The 17,846-nt window shown below is 42.3% G+C and overlaps 1 protein-coding gene and 1 long non-coding RNA gene across 2 annotated transcripts in view; both read right to left on the reverse strand.

Moving 5' to 3' along the window:
* Positions 1 to 17,846, reverse strand: part of LOC134328236 (NACHT, LRR and PYD domains-containing protein 12-like) — a 373,426-nt gene that overhangs the window by 32,137 nt on the left and 323,443 nt on the right. The gene's annotated exons all lie outside the window — the stretch shown is intronic.
* Positions 12,656 to 14,729, reverse strand: LOC134328259 (uncharacterized). The gene is made up of 3 exons (XR_010014722.1): positions 14,664 to 14,729; positions 13,168 to 13,222; positions 12,656 to 12,911 (listed from the first exon to the last, which is right to left on the reverse strand). It is a non-coding gene; the product is annotated as an uncharacterized LOC134328259 (long non-coding RNA).

Below are 17,846 nucleotides of genomic sequence, written 5' to 3' on the forward strand. Positions count from 1 at the left end.
TGGAGAAACATTGTTTGCAACGTACAATATGTACTTGTACAGTGTATCACAAAAGTGAGTACACCCCTCACATTTCTGCAAATATTTCATTATATCTTTTCATGGGACAACACTATAGACATGAAACTTGGATATAACTTAGAGTAGTCAGTGTACAGCTTGTATAGCAGTGTAGATTTACTGTCTTCTGAAAATAACTCAACACACAGCCATTAATGTCTAAATAGCTGGCAACATAAGTGAGTACACCCCACAGTGAACATGTCCAAATTGTGCCCAAATGTGTCGTTGTCCCTGTGTCATGTCATGTGTCAAGGTCCCAGGTGTAAATGGGGAGCAGGGCTGTTAAATTTGGTGTTTTGGGTACAATTCTCTCATACTGGCCACTGGATATTCAACATGGCACCTCATGGTAAAGAACTCTCTGAGGATGTGAGAAATAGAATTGTTGCTCTCCACAAAGATGGCCTGGGCTATAAGAAGATTGCTAACACCCTGAAACTGAGCTACAGCATGGTGGCCAAGGTCATACAGCGGTTTTCCAGGACAGGTTCCACTCGGAACAGGCTTCGCCAGGGTCGACCAAAGAAGTTGAGTCCACGTGTTTGGCGTCATATCCAGAAGTTGGCTTTAAAAAATAGACACATGAGTGCTGCCAGCATTGCTGCAGAGGTTGAAGACGTGGGAGGTCAGCCTGTCAGTGCTCAGACCATACGCCGCACACTGCATCAACTCGGTCTGCATGGTCGTCATCCCAGAAGGAAGCTGACGCACAAGAAAGCCAGCAAACAGTTTGCTGAACACAAGCAGTCCAAGAACATGGATTACTGGAATGCCCTGTGGTCTGACGAGACCAAGATAAACTTGTTTGGCTCAGATGGTGTCCAGCATGTGTGGCGGCGCCCTGGTGAGAAGTACCAAGACAACTGTATCTTGCCTACAGTCAAGCATGGTGGTGGTAGCATCATGGTCTTGGGCTGCATGAGTGTTGCTGGCACTGGGGAGCTGCAGTTCATTGAGGGAAACATGAATTCCAACATGTACTGTGACATTCTGAAACAGAGCATGATCCCCTCCCTTCGAAAACTGGGCCTCATGGCAGTTTTCCAACAGGATAACGACCCCAAACACAACCTCCAAGATGACAACTGCCTTGCTGAGGAAGCTGAAGGTAAAGGTGATGGACTAAACCCAATTGAGCACCTGTGGCGCATCCTCAAGTGGAAGGTGGAGGAGTTCAAGGTGTCTAACATCCACCAGCTCCGTGATGTCATCATGGAGGAGTGGAAGAGGATTCCAGTAGCAACCTGTGCAGCTCTGGTGAATTCCATGCCCAGGAGGGTTAAGGCAGTGCTGGATAATAATGGTGGTCACACAAAATATTGACACTTTGGGCACAATTTGGACATGTTCACTGTGGGGTGTACTCACTTATGATGCCAGCCATTTAGACATTAATGGCTGTGTGTTGAGTTATTTTCAGAAGACAGTAAATCTACACTGCTATACAAGTTGTACACTGACTACTCTAAGTTATATCCAAGTTTTATTTCTATAGTGTTGTCCCATGAAAAGATATAATGAAATATTTGCAGAAATGTGAGGGGTGTACTCACTTTTGTGATACACTGTATATAGCTAAATGATAAAGCCTCTCTTGAACTCTTGATAAAGCATCTCTTGAACTCTTAAACTCCACAGAGCCACTGACACGTGCAACATCAATCTTATTATTTATAACACAAAATATCTGGAGAACTATAAACTTGAAATGCCCATTTGCTTCATTTTATTTTTATTATACGTGTTTTTTTATTAACATAATACAGGTATGAAATGTATATTTTATTATTTATTATAAATATGAAATGTATTTAATATGAAGCCAAACTTCATGTGGGTTTACACTATATGGTAAAAAGTACATGAACAGCTGTGTATTAACTAATCATCCCAAAGCCCTGGGCATTAATGTGGAGTTGCAGCCCTTTCCCCCCTCCTTTGCATGGTAAACTCATTGTGTAAACTAGGGCTGGCCGATATATCGAGATTTTATAAAATATCGATATATTTTCATACGCGATATAAGATAAGACAATATCGCATATATCGATATAGATGTTGCGTTCCAGTTAGATCAGACAGTTCGTCTTTCTCTTCTCCCAGTTTGTCTCTGCACATGTTCACCTGCCCCGCCCCTCTCCCTCACTGAACACAACTCGCGCCTCCCCACCGCTTCACCAGTAATTCCTGCAGGCAGCGATAGCATGGAGACGGATAAAGACATGACAGAAGCTATCGAAGAGGAGCTGCTTACTAAAATAAAAGATAATGACTCTTTTTGGAATTATTTGGAGATGGTTCGAATTCAAAGTGTCAGATGAGCAGCAGAATAATGTATTCTGTAGAGAATGCCGAAAACAAGTCCAGACAAAAGGTTCCAGCTCCGTGTACCTTTGGTCATTCGTTTTCACTTCAAATCCCAAAGTTAAAAAACAAGAAAACGAGTCGTTATTCGTTTCAAAAACCAATACAAGGGCATGCACGCGCTGACATGCACGTATTTACTTCACATTAAGTGTTGAGAAAGTAATAATAACGTAACGGTGCGTCTCCTGTTGTTCTGACTCGTGTGTTTGTATATGTGATGTGCATATACTTGCTCTATCTGTAAAAACAAACATTATGGGGAGTGATTTCTGTACTGGATGTTGTATGTGGTTGTGTTAGTTTATACTGGACGATCGCCCGACGTCCGACACGTCATTTATTTATTTATCTTCTATTATAGTATTTCTTGTTGTCGGCCAATAAACAACCAAACATTATTAAATTGCATGAACTAACTCTGCAGTAAACAAGGAGCAAACAGCAATTAAACAACAAATAAAGCTGATAAATAATAATAAAGTGCATGAAGCAGAACGCTGATTAAAATGCATTAAATGTTGTAATAGTTACACAGTTGTCACATTACTAGCCTTGGTGTGCTCATATGTGCCACGCCCCTCTTCTCCGTGAGCACACTCACTCCTGCCATGCCTCACTCCTGATTGGTCCCCCTGAGCAATCAGCCCCAGCTGTTCCTAATCAGCGACCAGTTTAAAAAGGAGAGCTGAGGAACAGGCTGACAGGGGTTATTTTGGTTTATGGTGGTTATTTTCCAGTGTTCCTAGTCTGTGTTTAGCCAGTGTTCCTAGCCTGTGTTTAGCCAGTGTTCCTAGCCTGCGTTTAGCCAGTGTTCCTAGCCTGTGTTTAGCCAATGTCCCTAGCTTATGTTTAGTTTGTGTTCCTAGCCTGTGTTTAGCCAGTGTTCCTAGCTTATGTTTAGTTTGTGTTCCTAGCCTGTGTTTAGCCAGTGTTCCTAGCCTGTGTTTAGCCAGTGTTCCTAGCCTGTGTTTAGCCAATGTCCCTAGCTTATGTTTAGTTTGTGTTCCTAGCCTGTGTTTAGCCAGTGTTCCTAGCCTGCGTTTAGCCAGTGTTCCTAGCCTGTGTTTAGCCAATGTCCCTAGCTTATGTTTAGTTTGTGTTCCTAGCCTGTGTTTAGCCAGTGTTCCTAGCCTGCGTTTAGCCAGTGTTCCTAGCCTGCGTTTAGCCAGTGTTCCTAGCCTGTGTTTAGCCAATGTCCCTAGCTTATGTTTAGTTTGTGTTCCTAGCCTGTGTTTAGCCAGTGTTCCTAGCCTGTGTTTAGCCAATGTCCCTAGCTTATGTTTAGTTTGTGTTCCTAGCCTGTGTTTAGCCAGTGTTCCTAGCCTGCGTTTAGCCAGTGTTCCTAGCTTATGTTTAGTTTGTGTTCCTAGCCTGTGTTTAGCCAGTGTTCCTAGCCTGTGTTTAGCCAGTGTTCCTAGCCTGTGTTTAGCCAATGTTCCTAGCTTATGTTTAGCCTATGTTCCTAACCTATGTTTAGTCTGTATCCCTAGTTTAGATTCCCAGTCCGTGTTCCCAGTCTGTGTTCCCAGTCCGTGTACCTAGTTCATGTTCCATACTCTTGTCATTCCCTTGTTTAGTTCTTTAATAAATATCTTGCCCTACATCTCTGCGTGTGTGTCCGCCCCCTTTGTCTTATCTTTGTCTAGTCCTTAGCCCCACCGTGACATAATAACCCCCCACTAGGACACAGCGAGATGTTTAGTCTTAGTAATTTTCCGGAGTTTGACTCCATGAGGTTTCCTCTAATCTTCTTACTTTACAAGCCAGCTCCCTATGATGGAAGCGACCTTTTGGTTGAGGGCTTTCTGCTTCAGAGCCAGCTCTACCTGCAAAACCTTCTCGACCCGCAGCCTTCTGAAACACAAAAGGTGATGTTCATGATGTCTAGGCTGAAGGGTGCTGCGCGAGAATGGGCGAGGCAGCTCTGGACTGAGAAGGGAGCAGTGCTGAACTCTGTGCAAGAGTTTGAGGGCCTCATGCGAGCTCAATTTTCTCGTCGTCACCCCAAGGGCTCCAGGGGTCTTTTTGTTTGTTCACCGGCCCCAGTGCCGTGTTCTCAAGTTCGGGTCAGTCCTAGGCCGAGTTTGTCTGTCCAAGTCTGTCCAATGTCTCCAGTGTTTTCGCAGCTGAGTCCAGTTTCTCCAGGGTCCAAACAGCTGACTTCTGACGCATATCCAGGGTCCAAGCAGCTGATTTCGGACGCCTCTCCAGTGTTTTCGCAGCTGAGTCCAGTTTCTCCAGGGTCCAAACAGCTGACTTCTGACGCATATCCAGGGTCCAAGCAGCTGATTTCGGACGCCTCTCCAGTGTTTTCGCAGCTGAGTCCAGTTTCTCCAGGGTCCAAACAGCTGACTTCTGACGCATATCCAGGGTCCAAGCAGCTGATTCCGGACGCCTCGCCAGTGTTTTCGCAGCTGAGTCCGGTCTTTCCAGGGTCCAAACAGCTGACTTTTGACGCATATCCAGGGTCCAAGCAGCTGATTTCGGACGCCTCTCCAGTGTTTTCGCAGCTAACTTCGGACGCCTCTCCAGGGTCCACGCAGCTGAATGACGTTTCTCCAGTGTTTTCTCAAGTGACTTCGGACGCCTCTCCAGGGTCCTCACCGTTGTTTCAAGGAGTTTCTCAAGGATTTTTGCAGCTGACTTCGGACGCCTCTCCAGGGTCCACGCAGCTGAATGACGTTTCTCTAGTGTTTTCGCAAGTGACTTCGGACACCTCTCCAGGGTCCTCACAGTTGAGTACTGTTTCTCCAGTGTTTTCGCAAGTGACTTCAGACGCCTCTCCAGGGTCCTCACAGCTGAGTGACGTTTCTCCAGTGTTTTCGCAAGTGACTTCGGACGCCTCTCCAGGGTCCTCACCGCTTAATTTAGGAGTTTCTCAAGGATGTGTGCAGTTGATTAATGACGTTTCTCCAGTGTTTTCGCAGTTAACTTCGGATGCCTTTCCAGAGTCCTCACAGCTGTTTCAAGGAGTTTCTCAAGGATTTTCGCAGCTGACTTCGGACGCCTCTCCAGGGTCCTCGCAGCTGACTGACGTTTCTCCAGTGTTTTCGCAAGTGACTTTGGACACCACTCCAGAGTCCTCACAGCTGAATCAAGGAGATTCTCAAGGATTTGTGCAGCTGATTAATGACGTTTCTCCAGTGTTTTTGCAGCTGACTCCGGACGCCTCTTCTCAAAGGTCCACGCAGCTGACTCCGGACGCCTCTTCGCCAGGGTCCTCGCAGCTGACTCCGGACGCCTCTTCGCCAGGGTCCTCGCAGCTGACTCCGGACGCCTCTTCTCAAGGGTCCACGCAGCTGACTCCGGACGCCTCTTCTCAAGGGTCCACGCAGCTGACTCCGGACGCCTCTTCGCCAGGCTCCACGCAGCTGATTCCGGACGCCTCTTCTCAAGGGTCCTCTCAGCTGACTCCCGAAGCCTCTTCGCCAGGCTTACCGCAGCTGACTCCCGAAGCCTCTTCGCCAGGCTCACCGCAGCTGACTCCCGAAGCCTCTTCGCCAGGCTCATCGCAGCTGACTCCCGAAGCCTCTTCGCCAGGCTCACCGCAGTTGATTTCTGTTCCCGAATTGGCCTCCCTCGGCGACGCTCCTGTTCCTGAGTTGGTGCCCCCTGATGGCACTTCTGTTCCTGAGTTGGTGTCCTCCGACGGCACTTCTGTTCCCGAGTTGGTGTCCTCCGACGGCACTTCTGTTCCCGAGTTGGTGTCCTCCGATGGCACTTCTGTTCCCGAGTTGGGGTCCTCCGATGGCGCTCCTGTTCCTGAGTTGGCGCCCCCTGATGGCGCTCCTGTTCCAGAGTTGGAGTCCTTTGATGGTGCTTCTGTTCCCGAGTTGGCGCCCTCCGATGGCGCTCTTGTTCCCGAGTCGGTGCCCCCTGATGGCACTCCTGTCTCCAAAGGCGCTCCTGTCAAGTCAGCACCCCCAGAGGGTGCGCCTGGTTCTTTATCAGCACCCACCGACGGCGCATCTGAACTTTTGTCATGCCTGCCTGAGGACATTTTTAATGACTTCAAATTTACCCCGCAGGGCCCAGGACCTCCTTGTTTTTGTTTTTTTTAGGCACTCCAGGTGTAGTGCCTTTGGGAGGGGCATCTGTCACATTACTAGCCTTGGTGTGCTCATATGTGCCACGCCCCTCTTCTCCGTGAGCACACTCACTCCTGCCATGCCTCACTCCTGATTGGTCCCCCTGAGCAATCAGCCCCAGCTGTTCCTAATCAGGGACCAGTTTAAAAAGGAGAGCTGAGGAACAGGCTGACAGGGGTTATTTTGGTTTATGGTGGTTATTTTCCAGTGTTCCTAGCCTGCGTTTAGCCAGTGTTCCTAGCCTGCGTTTAGCCAGTGTTCCTAGCCTGCGTTTAGCCAATGTCCCTAGCTTATGTTTAGTTTGTGTTCCTAGCCTGTGTTTAGCCAGTGTTCCTAGCTTATGTTTAGTTTGTGTTCCTAGCTTATGTTTAGTTTGTGTTCCTAGCCTGTGTTTAGCCAGTGTTCCTAGCCTGTGTTTAGCCAGTGTTCCTAGCCTGTGTTTAGCCAATGTCCCTAGCTTATGTTTAGTTTGTGTTCCTAGCCTGCGTTTAGCCAGTGTTCCTAGCCTGCGTTTAGCCAGTGTTCCTAGCCTGTGTTTAGCCAATGTCCCTAGCTTATGTTTAGTTTGTGTTCCTAGCCTGTGTTTAGCCAGTGTTCCTAGCCTGTGTTTAGCCAATGTCCCTAGCTTATGTTTAGTTTGTGTTCCTAGCCTGCGTTTAGCCAGTGTTCCTAGCTTATGTTTAGTTTGTGTTCCTAGCCTGTGTTTAGCCAGTGTTCCTAGCCTGTGTTTAGCCAGTGTTCCTAGCCTGTGTTTAGCCAATGTTCCTAGCCTGTGTTTAGCCAATGTTCCTAGCTTATGTTTAGCCTATGTTCCTAACCTATGTTTAGTCTGTATCCCTGGTTTAGATTCCCAGTCTGTGTTCCCAGTCTGTGTTCCCAGTCCGTGTACCTAGTTCATGTTCCATACTCTTGTCATTCCCTTGTTTAGTTCTTTAATAAATATCTTGCCCTACATCTCTGCGTGTGTCCGCCCCCTTTGTCTTATCTTTGTCTAGTCCTTAGCCCCACCGTGACAACAGTAACATGAACGATTAGTTATACCTGTATTACAGAACTGAGTTCTATACAGTAAAAGAAAATATTAATGTAAATGTTATGGCGACATATACATAAAATAATGTATAAAGTCCAAACATTTGGGGGTGGGGTGGGGGGTTAACGAGGGGTTTACTTTAACGGGGTTTTACTTTTAATGTCACACAAGCTCAGCCGGAAACCGTGTCATTCCGACATCTTCCCTACACACTCGCTCCCTGCGCTCTATAGTACACTTAACATTCTTAAAGGGCCAGACAATATATTTGTAATTCACATTACACAACAGGAGATGCCTTAGAAAAAAACTTTTTTTTTTTTTTTTTTTTAAGGAAAAATAGTTCTTGTGTGAAGCTTCCCCAGCATGAATATTAATAAAAGTGCCTGTAAAAAAATTGGAACATGTAGCTTTGTCTCAGAAGTGTCTTTTTGTTATTACCTTATGGGATAAAAAAATATCGAGATATATATCGTATATCGCCGTTCAGCAAAAAATATCGAGATATTATTTTTGATCCATATCGCCCAGCCCTAGTGTAAACTCATCTGACTCATCTGACATGTGTGAACTCATCTGACTACAGCACAATTTTACTATCTTTTTGGTCATCTGAGTTGAGCTTAGGTCAAGAAAACTCACAGATATTTTAGCACAGAACTGATGTGACTATATTTATCAAAGTATGCAGAACTGTCTAAGGGGTCCTCATGGTTTCCAGCCTTGACCTACATGTACTGAAAGTTCTTTGGATTTCCTGAATCCTTTATCATTATTATTTACAGTAGATTGTAAAAGACCAAAATAAGTTCAATTTTATATAGAGCTAAAAGGACTGTTGATGAAGAAGTTTGGCACTAACTGATAAGCTACAACTGAGCTCCATGTGTATCTGTGTTTATCTGAATTTTCCTCACTGTTTCACTTTTAAACTTGTGTTACAGCTCGAGGTTCTGAGAAATTGTGAGAATCAGCTTTTCCAAAAGTCTAAAATATAAACGTATAAAAAGAACAACACAAACACTAAACTTATCTTATTTATTACTGCTCATAAGTTCTGTCCTCTAATTAAGAAGCATAAGAAAACAATAAAGAAGTAAAGCTAATAAGCAGGTTTTATTGTATTTTTTATTGATATTTAACTGTTTTTAATTGCATTTCAGTGTTTTTTATATTATATTTGTGTTATTGTTAGTGTATAAGTGTCAAAAACAACCCCATTATTTTACATTAGCCTAAAATATATGCAGTTTCATGGGACCATGGAACACATTTACAGATTTTCCATACATCCTTATGGGGAAAATACCTTGAAACCCACGCCATTTCAACTCGACGCCACTCCCAGAACCAACTGACATTGAATTTCAAGGTATCACTGTATTATTATTGTTATTATTAGGTTGGTGAGCTGCCTGTTGAGAAGCTTTGCAGTAAATTCTTTCAGTTCAGATCAGTAATAGAATTTAGTGAGAGGAATTTTAATCAATAAATTCACTCACCTCCTGACTTTTCTCAGTTTCTAAGAAAGATTAATTTTAGAGCTCATGTTTCTTCCTGCAGATTGAACTGCAACACAACAGAATTCTTCTTTATGAAGTTTAGAAATATAACACTCACATATTCCATCTCCTTTTCTCCTGAACAAATTTATGTTCCTCTTTTTAGTAAACAGCGCTGCTACTTTCTCTTTCACTCAAACCAGTTTATCCAGCAGAGGAGGGGAGGGTGTGTGTGTACAGGTACACACCTGTACACACACCTGTACTCTCTCTGACACACACACTAACACACATACTAAACACACTATACTACACACACACACACACACACACACTAATTTCTTTTAATAAAAACACTGATAACATAAATGACAGAAATAAAATACTAGGCTTGATGACTTTACATGTTCCACACACAAACATACATTCTGTTAGAATCCGCTCTCACCTGGTTACTTTCGTTTTCCCTGGTTGATTATTTTCATTTGTATTCCCCCGCCTGTGTACGCTGTTAGTTCCGTTATCCTCCGCTTTATTTTGTTTTCTTTTAGGTTTATATCGGATTTTCGCTTTTTGTTCTAGTTAGAGTATGTGTACTCTAACTAGAACTAGAGTATGTTAGTTGCAGGTGTGTGTGTGTGTGTGTGTGTGTGTGTGTGTGTTTGCCTGTCCGGCTTCCTTCTCCCCCCAGCGGCTTGGAGCGGTACTGTTCCCGGAGATTGCAGTGGAAGCCAACCAATGGATCGCTGGAGGGCGGACCTCACTCACCTGTGCCTCATTTTCCACTTAATCAGCTACTGCTTATAAACGCCGGCTTTTTCACCATGCGTTGCCAGATTGTCTGCTTGCCACCGCGATACAGTGACACATGACTCCTGAGCAGCACGTTATTTTGTGAAGAACATAATCTTGTTGCAGTTCAAGCTATTTTCAACCTTGTTGTCTTTTCCTGTTTTCAGCCCAGTGATCCATACACTATCTGGCTTCCCTGCACTCCTGTTGGTTCTTGGACATGGCTCCTTTGCTCCCGTGACCCCGGTTCACCTCTCCCGGCCACTGCCCGTTCTTCCTCAGCCCCGGACGGCTTGGGACACCTACCCCCTTGGACCCAGACAATTATCTCAGCTCCTCTTCTCTTATCTCAGCCCCCCAGTGACTTCTCCTACAGAACTGCTCCAGCTGCTTTTCCAGTGTCCTCTGTTTTTGTTTTTTTGTATTCCAATAAATACTCATCACCTACTTGTGTTCTCGATCCCTTTTTGTGTATCCATCCTTGGGTTCCCCTCAGTTACGGGTTCTCTTGAACCTCATTATAACAGTACAATCTAGGGCTGGGCGCTATGGATCAAAAATAATATATCGATATTTTTTGCTGAATGGTGATATACGATATATATCTCGATATTTTTTCATCCCATAAGGTAATAACAAAAAGACACTTCTGAGACAAAGCTACATGTTCCAAATTTTTTACAGGCACTTTTATTAATATTCATGCTGGGGAAGCTTCACACAAGAACTATTTTTCCTTAAAAAAGAACTATTCTAAGAAAAAGAAAGTTGTTTTCTAATGTCTCACCTGTCGTGTAACGTGAATTACAAATATATTGTCTGGCCCTTTAAGAATGTTAAGTGCACTATAGGGCGCAGGGAGCGAGTGTGTAGGGAAGAGATCAGAATTTACCGTTTCTGGCTGTGTTGTGTTCTTCTGTTGTTTTGCACTGAGCTTGTGTGACATTAAAAGTAGCGAGTTCGTTAAACCCCCACTCACATGTTTGGACTTTGAATTATTTTACATCACCATCGCCACAACATTAACATTTACATTAATATTTTCTTTTACTGTATAGAACTCATTTCTGTAATACAGGCAGAACTAATCGTACATGTTACTGTGTAAATATTACAATATTTAATGCATTTTATTCAGTTTTCTGCTTCATGCACTTTATTATTATTTAACAGCTTTATTTGTTGTTTAATTGCTGTTTGCTCCTTGTTTACTGCAGAGTTAGTTCGTGCAATTTTATTCATGTTTGGATGTTTATTGGCCGACAACAAGAAATACTATACTAGAAGATAAATAAATAAATGTGTCGGATGTCGGGCGATCATCGAGTATAAACTAACATGACCACGTACAACATCCAGTACAGAAATCACTCCCCATAATGTTTGTTTTTTACAGATAGAGCAAATACATGCACGTCAAATATACAAACACAAGAATCAGAACAACAGGAGACGCATCGTTACGTTATTATTACTTTCTCATCACTTGTGCCTGATTTACACTGTTTATATATGAAGTAAATACGTGCATGTCAGCATGTGCATGCACATGTATGTTTTCCAATATTGGTTTTTGAAACGAATAACGACCCATTTTCTTGTTTTGCAACTTTAGGATTTGAAGTGAAAAACGAATGACCAAAGGTTCACGGAGCTCGAACCTTTTTTCTGGACTTGTTTTTGGCATTCTCTACAGAATACATTCTTCTGCTGCTCATCTGACACTTTGACTGGTGCACTATTCAGTATACAGTATGTATTGTTGCTGTATGTAGTATACAGTATATACTGGTGCACTATTCAGTATACAGTATATACTGGTGCAGTATTCAGTATACAGTATGTATTGTTGCTGTATGTAGTGTACAGTATTAACTAGTACAGTTTAGTATATACTGGTGCAGTATGTAGTATGTACTATGCAGTACATGAGTACATGAGTATTCTGCACACAGCTTAAGTTTATTGTTTAGTATCGATTTTTTATCAAACAGTCAAATGTTTAACTACCAAGAATATCTTTATTAAGTGTTAGCTAGTCATCTCTGAGAGAACTACAAGTCTGTCCAGGCAGCAACTGGGTCAAAATGCCAGCAACCAAATAAACATAGTCACTAAAAAACAGAGGGTGTTAAAGATGCATCCAATAGTTCTTGTTAAGAAAAATCAGCAGCCCCTACCATGATCTAAAAAACCACTGTAGACTGGTGTAGTAACGTAGACATGTGCTGGCAGATACTAGTGGTGGTAAATTCGGTTCATTTTATGGACTCGGGTTAATCTGAGTCACTCAGTAATGTGATCCGGTTCACATGAGTCACTTGTACTGACATCTTGATTGCGATTGATTTACTGCATAAAAAAGCAACCAAATATCACTTGTCTTCTGTGCTCTCATCTTCTGTAAATAAATCCTTCTCTTTTAATTCTCTCACCTCACACTTCTCTTGTCAGTGACAAGTCGACACTTTTTTCTAAGTGGAATCTTGATCATGCTGGAGAGGGGAGTGGACTCACCTACCAATCAGATGGGTATATTAATGGGTCAAGGGGGATCGTCAACAACAAATTGCCATGGTAACTTTACCCATTCAGGCAGCCACAGTGGCACCAAAACAAACTATGGGCTATGATACCCCTTATGTGGTACAGTACTAAAGTAGCCTGTAAGCATTTGCATTTTAATAATATTAACAATAATTATATTTTGTTGTTGTTTTGCTGCATTACTAATCTATACAACTACTACTGATAATAATACCATGTGTATAAAATCAGCCACATAAACACCAGTGTGTTTAACTGCTTGTTTATTGGAATATTTAACTTATTACTTAGATTCACGGACTGTGTGAAGTCGGTTCAAATCATCTGAGTCCGCTGTGTTTCCTGTGAGCTGCTCACTCGCCTTGTGTACTTAGCAGCAGCCAGTCAGAGGACTCATAAGATCCGGATTAATTGAGATTTTGGACTCGTGATTCCTGATTCAGCACAAAGATTTGAATCATTAACCCGGGTGATTCAGGAACCGCCCAGCTCTAGCAGATACGTTATGTATGTACATCACTGCAAAACAAGTATCTTTTGTTTACGATCATAAAGGGTTTAGGAAATGATAAGCAGAATCACAATTTTGTTTGTACCTGGTAACTGCTGTTTTGTTTTTGGCTCTAAATTGGAACCGAGTTTCAGTTCCCACTACTTTGGTAAATACGAACGACTAAAGAGAAGTGGCTGACCGAAATGCACGTACTGATGACAGCAGTAAATCAAATTTAGAATAAGCATACGTAAACCAAAATTTTTTTTTTAAATGTATTACCTGAATCCCCATCCTTGGTCCTAGATGAATGTTTCTCTTCCCCTTTAAATCCAAGCTGTAAAATATCAGTATAGTCATTCTATTGGGCATCCACCTCTCCCTTTAACCATAACCCTCGCATTTTCTCTATTTCAATGTGTGTGTGTGTGTGTGTGTGTGTGTGTGTGTGTGTTTATATAGAACCCGTTTGCTAAAGAGACTAACAGACTCGGGAGGGTTGCCAGTTTAAGAAGTATCCCCAACACACATTCCTACAAAAGAGACCTAACTATACCACACATGAACCAGTGCAAACCATTAAACTAAAACAGATTTGGGATAAAAAATTTTAGGTTCAGGATCAAAGAAGTTATTTGTCCTATATACATATACACGTGTACAGTACACTGAAATTATTTTTCCAGGGTCAGAGCGCAGAGTCAGTCATCATTCACACCCCTGGAGCAGAGAGGGTTAAGGGCCTTGCTCAAAGACTCAACAGTGGCTGCATAGCTTAGCCTGGATTTGAACAGACTATTGACTACACTAGGCTACCACTGTCCCTAATATAAAAATATAAAAGTGGTTCTATGTCTTTTTGACATTTGCACTTTTATTTTGTGTGGTAAAGTCTCTCAAAAACTAATTTAATTTAGTTAATTTTAAATACGGCATGGTGGCGGTCCAGGTCCTTTCTGTGTGGAGTTTGCGCGTTCTCCCTGTCTGCATAGGTTTTCTCCAGGAGCTCCGGTTTCCTCTCACAGTTCAAAAACATGCAGTCAGGTTAATGGTGATGGATCTGAAATGCTCTTTTTAAATGGATTGACAATTCTCTCATGAAGTTTGGCTGTGTGACATTTCTTTTACCAATTCACCTGCGTATAGTTTTATCTTTTTTTATTCAAAATGGTTTACATGAAATATTCTTAATTAATTAATTAACTTTTAAAAATTAACTTTTCTCTCTTTGCCCCTGTCCCAACTGGTGTACAGGCAACACATTTAAAAAGTCACTTTAATTATAAATTTATAAATATATAAATAAATATATAAATATTTATTATAGTAAATATGAAGCGTTTATGTGGAATCTCTCCGCTGGACTGAGGGAGGCGAACTTGCGCCCCTGCTGTTTTATGTTTATTATTGATTGTGTGTTTCTGTTATTTTGTCCACCGCCTGCATGTACGTATATACGAGCGCGCTGACGTCACAACATCTGTATAAAGCTACATTTGAGTATCCAGACGAAAACAATAAAGCAGTTTTCAGAAATCTCTTTATCCTGTTTTCATTAATCGTGGGTTTGTGAGTTCGTGTGGATGAGAGAAAAACACAGAAGACTAAAGTGTAAAAAATATCCGTGTTGTTGTTGACACGCCTAAATAACGGTGTTAAATGTGACGCATTTTTCCTTACCGAAAAAATATCAGGTAATAAAATCAATCCTAAACATTCCTCCATCAAATACGGATTAATAACATTTACATATTACAACTTTATATTCACAAACTCACCGTGATTTTCTAGAAAACTTTATATTTGTCTCCACATAAACCGAGGCGCTCACTTTTACTTTAACTCGATGCAGCATTCAACTGCTCCTCCAAATCTGCAACTTTCTGAGTTCAAAGTCGCGAGTGTAATCTGAATCTACAAAAGAGAGGATTTTAGTTTTTAAACAGTTAGATATACAGAATCAGACAGTAAAATTATATATTGTTCTGTGTGAATGATTGGGTTAAATTGCCTTTATGTGTTACTAAAGAAGAACAGAAATGCAATATTTATTACATTTAAACAATTTGTCTACCATTGAATGCTGCACTCAAACTAGCGGCCGCCTTTTTATTCCCACATTCCAAACTCTCATTCTGCTCCAAGTTCTGTCAGAAAATACCTGCTGCCCTCTCATACAGTCATCTGCAAGTGTGTGCACCTCTGATCAAATCTTAATAATCAACAACAACATCATTTACAGGAAACTGATTTAATGTACAGTGTATCACAAAAGTGAGTACACCCCTCACATTTCTGCAAATATTTCATTATATCTTTTCATGGGACAACACTATAGACCGTTTCAAATGAATATTCATGAGTCCAGGAAGTGACGTAGATGTTCCTAAGACGCTTCCGCTTGGTGGTAAACAGCGCTCAGAACAATAGCGATTGACCACAACTGCTTCAATTCCTTTGCGTTAGTTCAGGTGTGATTTATTGACAGTATGTCTAAATTAAAGTTAGGACCGTGTTGTTCGGTTGTCGGATGTTCCCTCAGACCGGGTACAAACTTGCTTTCAGAAATAAAGGTGAACAGATTTCCAAAAGAACACACAGTGAAACGCTTGGATTGCTGCTATAAATAGAGACGGCTGGATACCCACCATCAACTCTTATAATAAATGTAATATACTGTATATTATTTTATAATAAATATTGTGAACAAATGTACTCAGTTGAACGCTGTTCTCATGGTGTCTTGTCCCTGACGTTTATCTTACGTGTATTAAAATACGCAGGCGCTTAATATTTGTATTAATAGTACAGAATAAACATAAACCTAACATAAGCCTTAAAAAGTTTACATTCCCCTTATAATACTGTGTAAAAGCCATAACTGTATAGGACTATATTTTGGGGAAATGTCACTATATGGAATTATATTAACAGCTTAATTAGCTTAGCTTCATTATTAAATGACATGTAAAGAAACATGGTTCTACTTTTGTAATACAAAAAGTAAATAAACTATTTATGAATACGTTGTGCTTACTGTAAAATATTTCATGTATTTCCAGTTAGGCTATAAAAAATAGTTTTAGCATTAGCTAATATGTTCTAATTCAGATGAGAAGTAATTCACTGTGGTTTGTCATATTTTTATCATATTATAATGGCTCTTAGCTCAACAGACACAAAAGGGGAGATGACACAATAATGATTTTAAATATTAATTGTATGCGTCCAAACTGCGGTGTGCTTTCACTGCCTCTCTGGTGTAAACACACTCCGTTTCAACAAGGTAGTGATACACGGCTGGGTATGTTACCTCGGGCAAACGTTTTAGGTCAGAGGAAAAACACTGACTTCTTAAATTCTCCTCAAAAGGGTCCGGTACAGATACTTGATGATCTATCATTCATTTCTGCTTATATCGCGTTTGTTTCGGGTTCGGGAGACTCGCAAAGTACGAGCTCGTCATGTTGACAGCTGGATGGATGTTTAAAAATGGCGCTACCGGAAAGGCGAAAGGAACAGACATGCGCAGTAGCGTTGTTATTGTTTACCCTCATTGAAACGGTCTATAGAAATAAAACTTGGATATAACTTAGAGTAGTCAGTGTACAACTTGTATAGCAGTGTAGATTTACTGTGTTCTGAAAATAACTCAACACACAGCCATTAATGTCTAAAAAGCTGGCAACATAAGTGAGTACACCCCACAGTGAACATGTCCAAATTGTGCCCAAATGTGTCGTTGTCCCTCCCTGGTGTCATGTGTCAAGGTCCCATGTGTAAATGGGGAGCAGGGCTGTTAAATTTGGTGTTTTGGGTACAATTCTCTCATACTGGCCACTGGATATTCAACATGGCACCTCATGGCAAAGAACTCTCTGAGGATGTGAGAAACAGAATTGTTGCTCTCCACAAAGATGGCCTGGGCTATAAGAAGATTGCTAACACCCTGAAACTGAGCTACAGCATGGTGGCCAAGGTCATACAGCGGTTTTCCAGGACAGGTTCCACTCGGAACAGGCTTCGCCAGGGTCGACCAAAGAAGTTGAGTCCACGTGTTCGGCGTCATATCCAGAGGTTGGCTTTAAAAAATAGACACATGAGTGCTGCCAGCATTGCTGCAGAGGTTGACGACGTGGGAGGTCAGCCTGTCAGTGCTCAGACCATACGCCGCACACTGCATCAACTCGGTCTGCATGGTCGTCATCCCAGAAGGAAGCTGACGCACAAGAAAGCCCGCAAACAGTTTGCTGAAAACAAGCAGTCCAAGAACATGGATTACTGGAATGCCCTGTGGTCTGACGAGACCAAGATAAACTTGTTTGGCTCAGATGGTGTCCAGCATGTGTGGCGGCGCCCTGGTGAGAAGTACCAAGACAACTGTATCTTGCCTACAGTCAAGCATGGTGGTGGTAGCATCATGGTCTTGGGCTGCATGAGTGTTGCTGGCACTGGGGAGCTTCAGTTCATTGAGGGAAACATGAATTCCAACATGTACTGTGACATTCTGAAACAGAGCATGATCTCCTCCCTTCGAAAACTGGGCCTCATGGCAGTTTTCCAACAGGATAACGACCCCAAACACAACCTCCAAGATGACAACTGCCTTGCTGAGGAAGCTGAAGGTAAAGGTGATGGACTAAACCCAATTGAGCACCTGTGGCGCATCCTCAAGTGGAAGGTGGAGGAGTTCAAGGTGTCTAACATCCACCAGCTCCGTGATGTCATCATGGAGGAGTGGAAGAGGATTCCAGTAGCAACCTGTGCAGCTCTGGTGAATTCCATGCCCAGGAGGGTTAAGGCAGTGCTGGATAATAATGGTGGTCACACAAAATATTGACACTTTGGGCACCATTTGGACATGTTCACTGTGGGGTGTACTCACTTCTGTTGCCAGCCATTTAGACATTAATGGCTGTGTGTTGAGTTATTTTCAGAAGACAGTAAATCTACACTGCTAT

Source organism: Trichomycterus rosablanca, chromosome 15 (assembly GCF_030014385.1).
Source record: "Trichomycterus rosablanca isolate fTriRos1 chromosome 15, fTriRos1.hap1, whole genome shotgun sequence".
Classification (NCBI taxonomy): domain Eukaryota; kingdom Metazoa; phylum Chordata; class Actinopteri; order Siluriformes; family Trichomycteridae; genus Trichomycterus; species Trichomycterus rosablanca.